This window comes from Amphiura filiformis, chromosome 11 (assembly GCF_039555335.1).
Source record: "Amphiura filiformis chromosome 11, Afil_fr2py, whole genome shotgun sequence".
Classification (NCBI taxonomy): Eukaryota; Metazoa; Echinodermata; class Ophiuroidea; order Amphilepidida; family Amphiuridae; genus Amphiura; species Amphiura filiformis.
This window is the reverse complement of record NC_092638.1, coordinates 17550234-17568067: the sequence shown is the minus strand read 5'-3', so window position 1 is coordinate 17568067 and position 17834 is coordinate 17550234. Positions and strand designations below refer to the sequence as shown.

At 34.6% G+C, this 17834-nt stretch overlaps 1 protein-coding gene across 1 annotated transcript in view; it reads right to left on the bottom strand.

Moving 5' to 3' along the window:
- The window catches only part of LOC140164467 (collagenase 3-like), a 58581-nt gene that overhangs the window by 14113 nt on the left and 26634 nt on the right, over nucleotides 1–17834 (bottom strand). The window lies entirely within an intron of this gene.

Here is a 17834-nt window from a genome sequence, read left to right as displayed (position 1 = left end):
ACAACAACGCAAGAACGTGTAAACAAAACACAATCAAATGAAAACGTCAACAGACTCGATTAAGGGGTACTACACCCCTTGATAAATTTGTGACTATCTTTGCATTTTTCTCAAAAATATTAACACACTGGTAACAAAAGGTATGTATATTATAGGGGTAAGGAATCCAGATACTACACTGGAATTTCAGTGACTCAAGACAAGCGGTACGTTATTTATGATAAGAAAAGTGGTATACCGCTAGAATGTACCTCATTTCTTAACATAATGAACCACTTGTCTTGAATCACTGACATTTCAGGGAAGTAATTGGATTCCTTGCCCCTTTAATATACATAACTTTTGTTACCATGCAGTGTATATAGTTATTTTTTTAGAAAAATGCAAAATTGGCCTCAAAATTTATCAGGCGGTGTAATACCACCTTAATTACAAATGCAAAACTACAGACCAAAGTTACATGGACAATTTAGCTAATTAGTATAATCATTAATGACCGGCTTGCATCGGACGTATAGATAAGCCTTCACCTTTATTTTTTGTTTTGGGTTTTTGATAAACAATAAACAACTTGTTTTGATGTCGAGGTAGATGACTTTCTGCGCGCATTGCGTGCACGTGAAATAATTGCAAATTCTTTTATCTTTGGTAGGATAAACAAACAAATAAACATCTTGTTTTGATGTTTAGGTGCATGCCCACCCGCTCGATGATTTTCTGCATTGCGTGCATGTGAAATGATCGTAAATTCTTAGTATGTTGGTAACAATGCTAGGATTTCCGCTGCCGTCAGTTAAAAACTCAAAAACAAATTTGATTCAGTCGTAATTTGTTTGTTTGTTAACTTTTTTCGCTCGTTTGTTTGTTTGATTTCTTTTTAGGTAAGGTTGATATCGTTTTTAATAGTTGAGCCAACATGTTTGTAAAAATATTTTCTATATGCCTACAGGCTGAAACGTTTGTTCAGATGTAAAACAGTGGTGTAGCGTCATAGGGTCACATAAAAAATCACATAGGAAAATTGCCGAAAAACGGATTGTACCCCCCCCTCCCCCATCAGACCCGGTACCCACCCACCCCACCCCCCCACCCCCTACCCCCAAATGTGATGACCCACGCTACGCCATGCACCACTGATGTAAAAAAAAATTATGATATCAAAGAAACATGGACCTGGTAACAAGTATGGACGCTATCGAAATTCGCGATGATCAAATGAACTAAACCGCGACGACCAGGCAGGCTGATTAACAAAATGATAAATAAGATGAACAGTAAGCACCCGTCTTTTTTAAACTTCCAGCAAGAAACATAGTTATGATTCTTTCAAATTCTTTATTATGGATACCGTAAAAACTCGATAGTTAGCATATGTGCTTACTATCGAGCGCTTTTGAAAAAATAAAATTGTACCAAAGTTCGGCGCTTTACCAACTGAGCTAATGGGGTTGAGCAGGCCTGTACGCAGGATTTTTTTTGGGGGGGTGCTGATTTTGAAAAAGTGGACTTTTTGCCAAGGGGGGGGGGGGGCGATTTTGTGAAAAGTGGACTTTTCCCCCCAAATTTGAACCTTTTTTTACCAAAAAAACGTAAAAAACCTGATTTTTTTGGCTCGCTATGCTCGCAAATTCTTAAATTTTGGGACTTTTTGCATACTTTTGCAAATTTGGGAGGTGCGGTCGCACCCTCCGCACCCCCCCCTGCGTACGGGCCGGTTGAGACACACATTTGCAGGTGTACTTGTTCGTATATAACTACGAGGGGCAGTCAGTATGTTTTAAGAGTTGACTCGTGACGTCATATCTGGATTGTTTTCATGGTATTTCTCAATGCTTAAATAAACACTGTACCTTTGTCTTTCAAACAACACATGTAAAAATTATATCATACACATGATTACGTAACAGCATTAGCATAAAATCAATAGTCTAGGGACACTGCCAAATCACGTAAAAAGGCGGGCATTTTAAATTACAGAAAAAACACGTGTTTACAATGTCCGAGAAGAGCAAAAGTACAAGGTGCATATGGCTAGTGTTGGGCAGGAATAAACACTAGGTCCTCAGTTTGCATTTGGTAAATTATGAGACTTGCCATTAAACTTTGGCGGAATTGGGACGTCTTGAAACATCAACAACTTTAGGGCTTGAATGGAAGCGAAATTATTCTGCAAAAATGGCGAAAAGGAAAAAGCAGTTATTACAAATGACATTAACTAATCTCCAAAATGAAACAGACTGAAATATAATGACTGGTCACGTGTGAGAGCTGGTACTCAGTGCAATGATAACTGGTGCAAATCAAACAACAATGCGCGTGCGTAGGTGGGATGACCGATACAACATGGTGGAAATGCACGAAAATTGCAAAATTCCATGTAAATAGGGCCTAAAATATTACAAAATGCTATGAAAATTGTAATTTAAATAATATTCATATGGATTTTTATGGATGATCTCAACCTGAAATGAACAGAAAAGTTTTAAAAATAAATTTCTCATTCAAACCATGGAAGAAAGAGATGAGAAGGAACCACAACGACTTCGATCGGCCAAGTTTTAATCCGCTTATCTATTGACGCATGAAAAGAAAAGCTATCAATGGTACTTCCTTTCATGTATAATCCATTTACCGCGATCGATGCTTGGCGAAATCATTACTGGAAAAAATTTATAACAAACCCATCCACGAACAAACAAACGCTACCCAGAAGTAAGATTATGGAATTTCACTGATACTCTGAACATGTATAGTAGCTTTGTTTTGGGATCTACAGTCAAACTGTTTTCTTGATCGTGTTGTGTAGAAAATGGCCTATAAAACATCGAAAAGGTAATCAAAATCGGCCGTTTTTTTGCTGAGTTTCATCTTTAGCAAATAACGTAAGATTTTGGTGACTTTTTTTTTGAAAAATAGATGTAAAATGTTCTTAAATAATGCACAATGTTCCGGTTGAGTCCGGTACATAAAACCTGTTTAATTTAATAGTTTATATGTGTATAATCGTAACTAGCTAACTCGTTTCAGTGCCAAAGACTGCCAACTCTGAGAAAAAAATCATCAAAGTTCGGAAAAATTGGGCAAAATGGAAGAAAAAGATGTAGGCCATCAATGACCGATGATCACGTCACCAGAGAAAATCCTATAGGGTGCTTGCACGGAAGGTCATTAGTTCAAATCATCCTTCACACACGCTCCAGAAGACATGCAAATACACGGAATACAATACCAATCACCTATTTAACGCGGGGTATTGATCAAAGTAAATCCTCATGAATAACAATGTCAACTAAATGTCGGTAAAGGGAGTGGACAAAGTGAATGCGTTCGTTGTGGTTCCTTCTTATCTCTTTCTTCCATGTTCAAACGATGGCCTCTCTCTTTGTACCACTACTTTTTGTATAAAATGTAACAATGGTAGAATAACAGTCATATTTTAATCACGGATTCAAATATTTTCTAGGAAGATTCCCGTTTAAATGTTTGGAGATTAGTCAACAGAACTGGCAAAAAAAATTTAAGTTTCCACGTTTGCTATTTTTGGCAATATCAAGATTTTTAAAGAAAGAAAAGCCTTGTTTTTGTCAAAAATAAGACATATTTGATCACGCATTTTAAATAAACTAAAACCTTTACAGCCCAACAAACAGGGTTTAATGAACTGGTAGTTTGTGTTCTATTACTGTTCCAAAAGGCAGCATTCTCTATTCTTTAATTCCCGAGAAAATATAGAAAATACAACAATACCTCATTTCAGCCTCTTATTTCCCTTAACAAAAACGACTCAATTTCACCAGGTGACCCTGGACCATTGATTTTATGCTAATGTTGTTACGTAATCATGTGTGTGATATAATTTTTAAATGTGTTGTTTGAAAGACAAAGGTACAGTGTTTATGCAATCATTGAGAAATGCCATGAAAACGATCCACAAATGACGTCACGACTCACGAGTTAACTCTTAAAACATGCTGACTGCCCCTCGTATGTGTATCAATGATTTGCTCAAAACCCTTTACACTTTTGTGGATGGGGCTCTTCATGTTTGCATGTTTTAATAGCGCTCAATAGTAAGCACATGTGCTAACTATCGAATTTTTACGGTATATGAAATTGTTTAATTTTTAAAGTGATTTTGCTTTAATTATTTGTATAATTTTAGACATATATCTCATCTTAAACGTAAACCTGAATGGAATGAGACAAATTCAATTTAACAAACAATTAATTTCAATTTACCAGGACAGGGACCAACAGGTGTTTCGTAAATAAATATATCATTACTTTGTTTACATCTTGTAGAAGAATAGTTGCTAACCAACAAAGTTTAATTATAATCTGCATGATTGGATCTGGGAACCACATTCACTATGGACCATAAAGGCCTCATCCCAATGCCATAGTTCAATAACCTCAACCAAACAATCATCACTGAATTTGACCCCAAAAAATTGAAGTTGAGGAGTAAGAGTTTGTGTACCCAAATTTTCTAAGGTCATTCAACGAATGTGCAACTGTATTGGGGTTAAAGAATGTGCCGTGATAGATGAGCATATTGTGGATCCTAGTGATTGTATAGTTAGATCAGCTCCATTGCCCATGCACGTGTTTTATTAACAGGCTCACAGATCCTGATACGAGCTGATAGGCATAATACACTAGGATCCACAATATGCGCATCTATCACGGCACATTTCTATAACCCCAATACAGTTGCACATTCGTAGAATAACCTTAGACAATTTGGGTACACAAACTCATACTCCGCAACTTGAGGTCAAATTTTGTTCTATGATTGTTTAATTGAGGTTATTGAACTATGGCATTGGGATGAGGCCATTATGGTCCATAGTAATATGGAAGCATTCTATTTATCTGTTTGTGACAACAGTATTACTGTTCCTTGGAAGATATTTTTGCATGTCACTTCTTCTAATAGATTTCTACCTATAGATAAACAGATAATGAACTATAAATAATAAATATTTTCTTATTCAAACTCTTTGATGTTTTCAGTAAAAGGTCACTTTTAACTAGCTAAGTTTATGCATGTTTGTGCATGGAAGCCCTCAAATCATAATAATCTTTTGAACAGTGCAAACATTTGTACATTCATTAAATGAACTTTGAAAATGTAGGTACAAACACTCATACTCTGCCACTTGAGGTCAAATTTGGCACTTGTTTAATTGAGGTTATTGAATTATGGCAATGGGATGAGGCCATTGTGGTCCATAGTGACTATGTAACGAGTAACGATATAAATTTGATTCAATACACGACTAAAAGTAAAACAATGTTCACATAAATTACGTTATTACAATGCAATCGCAAATTAAGCTCTGTCTCTGCTCTCTACACGTCCCTTTTAAAGGGATTTTTATTCTCTTTTGCGTGAAACAGGAATTGAATACAGATTTTCTGACATTTTTGAGGTGTGCATCGTAAAAAATGTTATTAAAGGAATTGTTTGCAGGCTTATCTTTAAAAATATTTGAAATGTGTGTCAACAATTTCCAAATCGTCACAATACAAGAATAAGCTTACGGATTTTAAGAGTCAAGGACACATGAATATAACAAAAACTTGTGTACAAATCTAGATGAATCTTAAGTTCTTGTTTATTACTATACGCTTGCGTACTCAAATATCGCGGCACAAAGCAATGAAACATAATAAGATATGGCTTTAACATTAACCATGGAGGTAGCTACCTCCACTCCCTTAACAAAATTGTTAGTCTATTTATTACTTAATAAAAAAAAAACAACAACCTTAATCATTGTTTTTACCGTCCTCCACAAACACTTGAAAGGACACGCGTGATCAACCTTGTTTTAAATCTTAGGCTGAATCTTATCACAAAGTGTTATCAAATAAATCATATAATCGTCTTCGCATCGTCTCCAAAATGGCATTGGATTATAATAATCCAATCACCCACACTCCTCTGCTCTAAGCCTCGCCCACAGATCATGGCTCCAGGATCTGTACCCCGCCATGAGCAGTTCTTTTGGGGTGAACCAAACCTACCTGGTTATCAAATTAAACAGTGACAAAATTATCTCTGAATTTGACAGGGTGCTAATTGATGTTTAATGTTATTGCATCCGTTAACACCTGTCAAATTCAGAGATAATCTTGTCACTGATTAATTTGATAATCAGGCAGGTTTGGTTCACCTCAGAAGAACTGTTCTGGCGGGAATTTCTCTTTAAGCATGAATTAATCAAATTGGATGTTTAAATATGGCAAAAAAAGACACCCCAAATTCTGCCATCACCATTGTCTTCCACAAGAAGGTGTGGCATCTATAACATGGTAGCCTCTCTGAAGTACGTCTAATCCAGAATAAAGTTATGCGTATGCAATTTGATGTCTGATGTGCTCCCATGTCCCACCAAAAATACTACTGCTATCCATTTCCTTAAATATTGTCAACATTTACATTGCTACACTTTTCATATATTGTAAAACAGTGTTTAGACTTTTAACACTTTTCTAAGTTAAGCTCGTTTCTTTTCATGAGTTTACTTCCTAAACACAATCATGCATCCATCAGATCCCCAAACAAAACGTTGTGTAATATAGTGTTCAGAATAGTGTTTAAAATCTAAACTTTTTTTATTTATTTTGCAACAGTAATTATTGATGACCATAAAAACCTTCGAAACTTTTTTTAAAGTATGCATGTATATTAAAATGTTTAGTAAGTTTAATTTTTAGCATTTAAACTCTTCAATGTTTAGATCTAAACACATAATTTTCATATGAAATGTGTTTAGGATCTAAACATTAAAATGTTTAAATGCTAAACATTTAACTTTCTAAACACCAATCTGTCCCCAATTTCTAAACTCTGCTTTTGCAGTGTAGGACCTTCTGGTCTTTATCCTCGATTTAAAAGATTATTGGTGTCCAGGCTTTGATGGCATATTTTTATGGCATAATTAATCAAGAACTGTTGCTTAGCTAGGTTGAATTTGCATGATTGTTTGGTTAATTTTGTTTGAAATTTGTCCAAATTTGCACAAGTAAAGAAAAACGTCCTTTAACATGGAAATAACACACAATATGTGTTACTTCTATAAACGCGTGGCAATTTCTATCAATTGAATTCTATGACCGTGATACCAAAACGGAATGCCAGATTACTCAAAAAGAATTTCACTTGATGAAGGACAAGGACACTAGTGAAGGACAACAAATGGTTTGCTTTGTTTAAAAGTCTCCAAACACCTTTGAGAAAGTATTGTTTGTTCTCCATGTAGACCTTATCCTCTCTTATAGTACTTCCATGTCCACACCAATCAGCTGACCAATGTCAATGCATGGACGATACTATTTATAATGTTATAAGTTCGTATTGTTCTTAGTCATCGAGGTGCGGAAGTTTATCATAAATAGGCCTATCAAGTAATGTATGTGCGTATACACTTTGGAGGTGACTTGTTCATGAAACCAGTTCGTTGCTCTGTTATTTTGTCTGTTACATTCACCGTAGAAGTGGTGATATAACAGGGTTAACTGCCATAGCAATAGATTTAGGCAATTTTTGAATATATCGCACTGTACTAGTACGTTCACGCGGTACCACATAACGCATAAAACTTGGTGGGTACAGTCACCATCAGCCAGGTAGGACTAATCGCGACAGCCGAGAAACGCCAAATAATACGGGTGGACTGGTATATAGGATATCATTCACCGTAGAAGTGATGATATAACAGGGTAACTGCCATAGCAATAGGTTTGAACAATTTTTGAATATATCGCACTGCATTATACGTTCACGCGGTACAGCATTAAACGCATAAAACTTGGTGGGTATACAGTCACCATCAGCCAGGTAATCGCGACAGCCGAGAACCGCCAAATACGGGTAACCGCCTAGTATAGTATAATGCATGGGAGGGACTGGTATATTGGATATCATTCACCGTAGAAGTGATGATATAACAGGATTAACTACCATAGCAATAGGTCTGAACAATTTTTGAACATATCGCACTGCACTAGTAGGTTCACGCGGTACCGCATAACGCATAAAACTTGGTGGGTACAGTCACCATCAGTCAGGTAATCGCGACAGCCGAGAAACGCCAAATACGGGTAACCGCCTAGTAGGCCTATTGTATAATGCATGGGAGGGGATGGTATCATTCTGGCTGTATATAAACAAGATATTTTGGATCATCTTCATAATTCAAGGATTTAATTAGTTACGCTATATTCAGCCGATTACTTGACAATTTATTTTTTATTTATTTATTTATTTATTTCATTCTTATTTAACTTGGTTTGACCTTTCAATGCACTGGCATTGTTCTCCCAAGGTGCCCAGGTGGCACAAGGCACAATTTAAGCTACTCTAAACCCGATTAGATAAACTATCTGTAACCACCGATGTGTTAAAATTAAGGGATTGCCCAATCTGCTTTTTTGGCAGGTATCAATTAACAAACTTGTTGCTTCGCGTCAAAATTTCCGAGATGTTGTCAAACATTGGTCCTGTCAGTTCTTAGTATAGCCTGTCATGTTCAGCCCTACATGTATATCCGAATATTCAAGTATTGCCGAAAGTGTGATATTCCTACTTTTGATGCAGCACCAGTCTATAAACAATGTTACGCAAACATAGCTTCGCATGGATGCATGTTAAAGTTACTATACTTCCTGAACAGATATTCACAAATAAATTACATATATGAAGTAATAAAACAAACCATACGTAACTAAAATCACATGTGACTATAAAACTAATGGTCAAATCTGTGGCACTAAGAACCTAATCTTCTTAGCCATTAATGTTCGACAGTATGACATCACTTTAATGTCATTATACTGTCGGACATTAAAACATTCATGCGTGCAAAACATGGTCATGCTGGTTTTGGCAAGATAATCTGCAGCTGGTGGTTATAAAAGAACATTCTGTATTAAATAGTGGGATATGACAAAATGACAAAGCGTTTTAAAATTTATAAAAATTGTTCTTAAGTTATAGCAGATATTGCAAATGAACAATGAAATCTAAACTAAGTCGTAAAATTGATTTGAATAAATATAAATGTCGAAAAATGAAAATGTTAAAACGCGCAAGTTACAGATTATTCAAATTTTTTTAGTAAAATCTAGAATTAGTAAATGTACCCGTATGAGAACTACCTGCCTATTGGTCAAAAAGAAGTTCTCATTATCAATTGGACCAATCAGCAACATTGTTAGAATAATTTCACTATACGCAAAAAATGGGATGATTTATTTGCAAAGCTCCATTCTGATTGGTGAATGAAATGAAGATATCATGTAAATGACCAATCAGAGGCAATGTCAGATCGGCATGTAGTGTTCAGGGGGTTAATTAAAAAAATGAAAATGTATGAATCGTGATCCATAATTTTTGAACAAACCGAGTTATAAATAGATTTCAAATGTTTGAGTGACAATGGTCTTTTCCCAGGTCTCTACATGCATGACTCATAACTAAAGTGTAATATTTGTATTTGAACTCGCCATATATGAACAATTATTCACCTGGCTGCGTTTTGTTTTGATCCTAAGACAGGTACAGTATTATATTAAGGAACCGTTCGTGATTTTTTATTTGCCTATGCACATTGCATAGTAACTTAAACCAAGAGGTCATTATTATGAGAAATCTTTTTTAAACAGAAGAGTACATACACAAGAGTCCATTTATTTGGGAAGAGGTACAAAGCTTATTAACATGATTAAATTTAGCGAATAGCGACTATTTTAAACTGTTGCGATTTGGTAGTTCACAGCATCTTGCGAATGGTATGGTAGATATCGTGAGCTTTGGCAAAAATTGCATTGATCATTTCATAGTGAGTGTGTAGAAGAATTCAAATATCACAGATATACTTTTGTAGGTCTTGTGGTTCTTCAGTTATGTTGTAAAGAGGGCTGAAACAACATCACATTTGTAAAACGTATACATAACTCATTAACGACAATAAATCAAGCAAGTTTTCAAAGTATATGATTTGTAATGAACTTTTGCAAAACATCAAAGTGTTATTTCTCAATAACATATTAATTTAGATAATGAAAATCTATTCTTTTTTGGCTGCTTCGACCAACAATACCTCGTGTACCCTTAATGTGATTTTAAATGAACTGGGATATTATTACTTTATTTGTTTGTTTAATTCTCAATTTCATTTATCCGCTGCATGGTCCTACTAAAGTTCGCTATAGTCCTAAACAGGCCTGGAAAAAGTGGGGATAGAAAGTTGGGGGTTGGATGGGAATTTAAGGTTTGAAAATTAAAAAAAAAAACACAGCAAGGGAAAATTAAGTAAATTACTGCAAATAAACCAATGTTAATGGTGTTTTTGCGTTGTTTCGGGGAGGGGCGGTGTACTACTATACATGATGTAGGCCTAAGTTACTAAATTAAACCATTTATTTTACTCATTTTATTGTTTACCGCAGTTTGTATATAGCATGATGTTGTTTTTCAAGATCTGGGTTACTTGTTTTCTATGCAATGTCTGCAGTTCAAATACAAACTGATATTTAATTCAAATGTCACATCATATTTGTCATTAAAATAATTGTGAAATTGTGTCATATATACTGAACCAGGAACAACGTGTATGTATTTCAAATACAGCAATGACGTTCCCGGTTAAAGGCATATTCAGTGATTTGCACATCAGGCCTGGATGATCGTAAAAATCAACAAAATTCGAATTTTGGCACATTTGTATGTGCCAACATAGCCCGTAGTGGTTAAGTCGTAAAATGTAAACTAAAGACAAAATAAGACATTATACGTGAATCTGTATATTAAAGTAGAGAAATTAACTGCATGGGGCTTCAACTTTAGTACTGCTGGTTTCCTCGTTTTTTTGCCAATTTTTCATGGCAAAAATACCTAGTGACAATTTGAATGACCTATCCTTCACTCTTAGCAATTTATAAACAATTTTATTTTTTACCACCTTCGCTGAGATCACTGACAGAATAGGCCTTTATGTATCACATTCAAGATTCATTCAATAGCTCTATTTTTAACCTTCAAAATGATCCTATTTTTATTAGGGCTATTGTTGTAGGCCTACAGATCTCATAATCCATATCATTATAAAGCCTATGTCATACTCAACATAAGTAGGCCAATATCCTACACTTACACCATGTCAACTTTTTACACTGTGCACATCTCTTTCCCGCCCATGTTCCCGCCCCAGCATGGCCAGCAAACACAAAACATTACCGTAAAACGTTTATATGAAGGTGTTATTAACACGTTTTGATTTTATTCAAAGCGTTAAATCAAATTTATACAAAGGTTATGAAAACGTTTCAAACGTTTTATACGAAAAAAAAACCACTTATTGCTGAAAACTCTTAAATACCTCTTAAGATAACATTATCTTAGATTGTTTTCCATCATGTTTTCTAAAACGATTTTGGAACGTTACTAAAATGTTTTATGTCCTTTATTTCTATATACCCGGCCGTCACTAAAACGTTTTCTGTAAAACGTTTATGCTGGGACAATAATTCGCCGCCTATTTGCTTTTCAATATCTTGTGTTTTTCCAAGATAACCAAGTTCATTGAGAAGAATGTTTATGCATTGGTTAAACCGTCTATAAAACTAGGCATGCGAACATGTCACGCGAACACTGGTGGTCCGGAAGACAACATTTTGAATGTTCCTGGTGTAGAGCCCATACACATCAACGAAATAATATTAATGAGCAGCAATGTAGCTCGTTCTCCTCATAAAACAACATGTAATTTGATTGTTTAAGATTTGTGCCGACTGCTTTCACATAATTAACAATAATGAAAGCTTAAATGTATTGTTTAGTTGATATTAGACGCATGTCAGAAGCACAAAACAGTTGAATATCTTTATTTATTGTCTACCCATGCTGCGTCAACTGTCTACACGGAAGAGACTCTTTAAAATCTCTGAAAGAACTCTCGAAAATAATTTTTGAGAACCAGGCATGCAAACTAGTTCATGTGCTCCATTTATTGATTTGTCACCTTTCACATAGTTTTTTGTTCAAATTTTGTTTTTGACCTTGAACTACAATCTCGACCATGTTGCAACCAAAAAAGGTAATATTATTCAATCAACAGCAATTCGGGCAGCAATTCAAAGATGTAAGAACTGTGAAAATGTGTTTTTCTTGCATGTTGAACAAACTGAAATGAGCTTAAATTATTCATTTAACATAGTATACTGAAACTGTATTCTATATTAAACAACACGTGATTGTGAAGTTGGAAGACTAAATGGTTCACAAAAGGTTGCACTGGTTAACAATGACCTTTAATATCAGATGGGCACATTATTATAGAAATACATACACACAAGGGCGTGTATACAACTTACAAGCCAAATCAAGTTTCTGACGCAATTGGGCTATTCCAAAAAATAGATGCACAATTGCACACCCCCTATGGATTTCCGGACTTTTTGTCCAGTCGTGATTGTTGGAAATCCAGACTTTTAAACTGCCCAAAGGCGAGAATATCCAGCAGAAAAATAGTTCAAAATCATTATTGGGCGTTGTATTGTTCGCAGGATCTTTCTGAACTGAAATAAAACAATGGGCGCAACAAGAAGTTGAAGATTGCATCTGATTACGATTAATTGCCTTTCAAAGCAGAATAATTGTTTTTTGCTGAAGTATATACGTGAAGAAAGTTTTATGTGGAACTATATGGTGTTATTGTTATTATTGGTTGGTGTGTACGAAGACCCGATTTCTGATACCTGTGTTAAAGCCATATTATAACATTTTCAAACAAAATAGATTAGCATTTCTTTGCCATAAAATGTTAGCTTTTACTGTCAGATAGGGGGCCTATATCCCCTTTTATTTTTGAGCCGAACAACTACGGCAAAGCAAAGAAAATTGGAATTTACTTCCAGCGCACATGTCGCCAATACCACTCCTTCGGTCATGTTGTGGTACGACCCTTTGTTGTGTATATCACCGTCCCGCACGTGTACGTACTGTGTGTTATGAACATCGTGTGTGCGTTCGACTAATAATTCCATCGTAATAATAAAGCGCCGGTTCCGGCGTTTTATTCAAAATCTCGGATTTTGACAAAACTACAGCACCTAGAGTCTTGATTTTTGCAGGGTATATTGGTTTAATAAAGTACAATTTAATCGTGTAAAAAAGGAATTTTAAAAATTCAGTGAGGGCGTCTTCCTCAGCAAATGTTATAATATGGCTTTAAGCATGACATTTACATTGTAATACAACGTGACTCTAACATTATTTCGTTGTGTTTACAAAGTATGTTTCTATTTAACTGCGGGCGTTGTCAATTTCAACACTTTACACTTTAGGGACCGTTCACAAACACTTGTAACAGGGGGGCCTGATGCAAAAAGAAAAATTCACATATTTTTTTCAGGGCCCCCTTTCGGACCTAAAACCCGTTTTTGGCTATGAAAAATGAACGTCAACCCCATAGAAAAAATTATGTCAACTCATGTTCGACGAGAAAGGTTAAGGTGATGTTTTTAAAGGCCCCCTCAGAGGGATAAAAATTTACAGCCCCCTTTCGCATCAGCCCCCCCCCCCCCTCCGTTACAAGTGTTTGTGAACGGTCCCTTAGTGAACTTTAATACAAATCGGGTCAGACCCAAAGATACTACACCACAACGTTAAATGTCAAAATGATGGAACATACGAAAGAAAATAAGAATAAAATCGTCAACATAGTCAATAGTTTTATCATAAATGTTTATTTCCACGGAAACAGTTTGATGATATCTGCAGCTAATTTTTATAAACAAGCAGATTTCTATTTTTAAATAAAGTACTACTACTAAGTCATATGTAAATCCCATGCTAATGAAAACTTGTTGCGAAACATTCTAACATAATGTTATTTCGAGATGTGAAAAAATATTTTGTAAAACTGTTTGCCAACAAATACTTTACAATAACATGTTGACAACATATTTTCTTTAAATGTTGTTGTAGTGTTTTTCATATAAAAAGTTTTAAAAACGTGTTCATGACCTTTATATATTCTGTTATATAAATGTTATTTTTAAAAAACGTTTTATCCCAACACATTTTGAAAAACATGTTTGTGTTTACTGGGTATATAACTGGAATTAACATAAAGAAAATAATGTTATTATCAGAGACAGTGACCGTGCGTTTTTGATTGCACCTGAGAATGTTGTCAATACGTAGCCTGTCGGCTGATAATCTCACGGTTGGCTAGTAGTGATAAGTTTACGGTTCAAAGCCAATGACCTCGTTTCATAATAATACAAACATCTACAATTTGTCTTGAAATTGTATAATTCAGTTCCTGTTCCTACAAATATACTCGAAACCAGACTTAAAAGGGCATTTCGTGATCCACAGCATCATCCCCCACTTTTCTCAAAAAAAGTTGAGATTTTTATATACTGAAACCTCTGGCTACATAATGTTTATGTACAAAAATGTTTTGTCTATTAGTTCGTTTAGCAAAGATATCGTGAAATTTGATACCAGAACGAAATTACAACACATTGTCTATGGAGCAGTGTAATACACATAATCATGCATAACTCGCAAACACAAAATCGGAATCAACTGAAATTTTGGGAATAAGCTTTTTTCGTGGATATCTACTGAAAATGTCATAAAAAGAGTATGCTAGGATTACGAAATACTCCTTTAAAACTGAATTCTATAAATGTAGTAGATCAGTACCGGTAGTTGAATGAAATAATGCTCACAACATAGTTTGCATATATCATTATATCATTCATATGCAGTATGAAGTATTCGACTTATTATGGCCATACAATCTTTGAACTCATGAATATTTGTTGCTATTTTCTCCGATTTTATATATAAATAATATTAAATAATGATCGCGGTAATCCAGCGACCGAGGTTCAATCCCCGCTGAGTCCTGATTTTTTCTCTCTCAATATTTTCATATGCCAGTTTGCTCGAGCCCCAATCACGCCATTTAAATAATATTAAGACAGGTTTATTTTTTATTCAAATATCAATTGTTAAACATATGTATCACAATAGTGTTTTGTTTCAATTAAAGGTCGTAGAGCTCATAAATAAAAGTGCTATCTTCAGTAGACGACGATTGTTATCAGAGCAGATCCCACTATCGGCTTAGTCTTTAATTGAATATTCACGTTTCAAATAAATGAGTTATTGAAAATCGTGATCTTTAAAATCATTATAGCTGTTATATACTATAATGGTCTCTGCTTACCTTAAATATCTTTTTAAAAAATCATGTGCTTTTAAATATCTAGGCCCCTATTGTTACAAATTGGTGCTATAGCCATGCGCTTCAATGGAAAAAGTTCAAGTTTTGAAATATTTTCTGAAAATATCAAGAGCCATCTTAAGAACTACTGAATCAATACTAGGCTTGTTCGTACTCATTTTGATGCATTTTTCATGCTGATTCCAAATATGGTCATGAAAATTTACATTTCTGAAATTAAAAAAATTGAAACTTGTCGTCTGCACTCTGCAGTCGACACCCGCGTGAAGAGAGTTAATTGCTATCTTCAGTAGATAGCGCTTAAATGGTCATTCGTCTACTGAAGATAGCAATTATTATTATTACGATAGTTGTCAGCCAATCCATGTTGGTAAGACCCAACTCCTGCAGGGACTATTATTATAATTGGTCCCATATCCCACTAAGGTTTAGAATTTCCAAATTGCTTCGCTAATTATGAGCTGTACATTTTGATTATACGTATCTATATATTATGTGTATTCATAAAACCAAAACAATAATAGTAATAACAGTTTCAATCCCTGCTTTTCCTGCTATTTCATGATATCCTCAGAAAATTCACTCGCTGCGCCGACACCGATCCAAAAGTGGTTAAAGTTCATATCGTGAGAGTATAATAACAATTAAGACTTATTACATAATCATATTTTGTAATAACAGTTTCAATCCCTTTTTTTTCTGCTATTTTCTGATATCATCAGAAAATTCACTCGCCGAAGGAAGTCGCTCAAAATTAAATCATTTTCTGAAAAGGCAAACTCCGATCCAAAAGTGGTTAAAGTTCAAATCGTGAGAGTATAATAACAATTAAAACTTATTACATAATCATTTGTTATAACAGTTTCAATCCCTTTTTTCCTGCTATTTTCTGATATCATCAGAAAATTCACTCGCCGAAGAAAGTGGCTCGAAACTAAATCATTTTCTGAAAAGCCAAACTCCGATCAAAAAGTGGTTAAAGTTCAAATCGTGAGAGTTTAATAACAAGACTTATTGCGTCATACATCAGTAATGTATCCCCACAAAACATATCATCATAGCCTGCACGTGATGTGACAAACAGAAAGTATATATAAAGGTCACATGTCATATCCTAATGATCAAAACCAACATTGCACAATTTCGCGCTGTTTTTACCGTGCATGAGAGGCAGTAAAAACGTATAGCATACGCTATTTTTCAATAATTTGGTGTAACATATTCTATACATATTAGTTTTAATACACTCAATAAAAGTCACATCGCTAAGCGGGGTAAATTAATGACCCAAGCAAAATAAAAACGACATAATATGGCTTGCGGTTTGTGACTTGACCAAATTGATTCGCTAGATATAGGCCTAGCATTGTATGCAAATCTGAAACTTATTTGTTGTTTATATAAATTGTTTGCGTGATCATGGTGATATAATTGCGAAATGGTCGAATTATTGTGGTTACTTGGTTGACAGGTGATTAAATAAGTCTTCTCACTACGGTAATTTTTTTCACATAAAAATCAAACGCTGAAATACAGCTAAATACTTTCCAAACTTAAGGGCTGGGGTATGAACGTTTGGACAGTATTTATTTTAGGACATTGAGCACATCAGACATATCGAATTGCATTCTGAATACGAAGAATGTCATTCTGATATCAAATAATTTTGATTTCTTGAAATTCGCAATTTAATACACATTTTATGGCAAATCATTAAAATTGATATTTTTGATATTTAACAGTACTTGAAGTAAACTTTATAAATCTGATGATTTATACTTAAAGTGTATGTAGGTGGGATGAAAAGCCGACGATCAATTGAAAATTTTGACCTTTCGTATTGAAGATATGTATTTTTTTTTCCAAAAAAAAAAAAAAAAATTAGGTCTTTTTGGGAAAAAAATCCATATCTTCAATATGAAAGGTCAAAATTTTCAATTGACCGTCGGCTTTTCCTCCCTGCTACATACACTTTAAGAATATATCATTAGATTTATATAATTTACTTCGAGGACTGTTATATATCAAAATGTGAAAAAATATCAAATTTTTATAATTTGTCATAAAATTTGTATTATATTGTGATTTTAAAAAATGAAAATTATTTGATATCAGAAAGACATGCTTCGTATTCAGAATGCAATTGATAGGTTTGAGGTGCTCTCATGTCCCACAAAAAATACTGTCGAAACGCAATAAACGCTCATTTTGGATCCCTTAAGGGGCGCAACACTAAATCACTACGCATTTTATGTAAGAACGAAATTCGGCTAATATAGTCCATAGTGAGTATGAGATTGTAGCGACCATATCTACCGACATGTTCACTTTAAATCACTCAATATCAGCTCATATGAATTCGACAAGTGTCTTCAATGATAACATGCAGAAAAAACCGGACATTTTATCTCAAAAGCAATTCTCTGTGGCGGATGAAGACAACTTCCGATTTTGAAATGTGAGTGGTGAATTTAGTATATTTTTAGGCCATATTTTTGCACCGCGAAATAGCGAAAAAAGTCAACGGTCATCGATATATGCCGACAAAAGTTTTGGAAT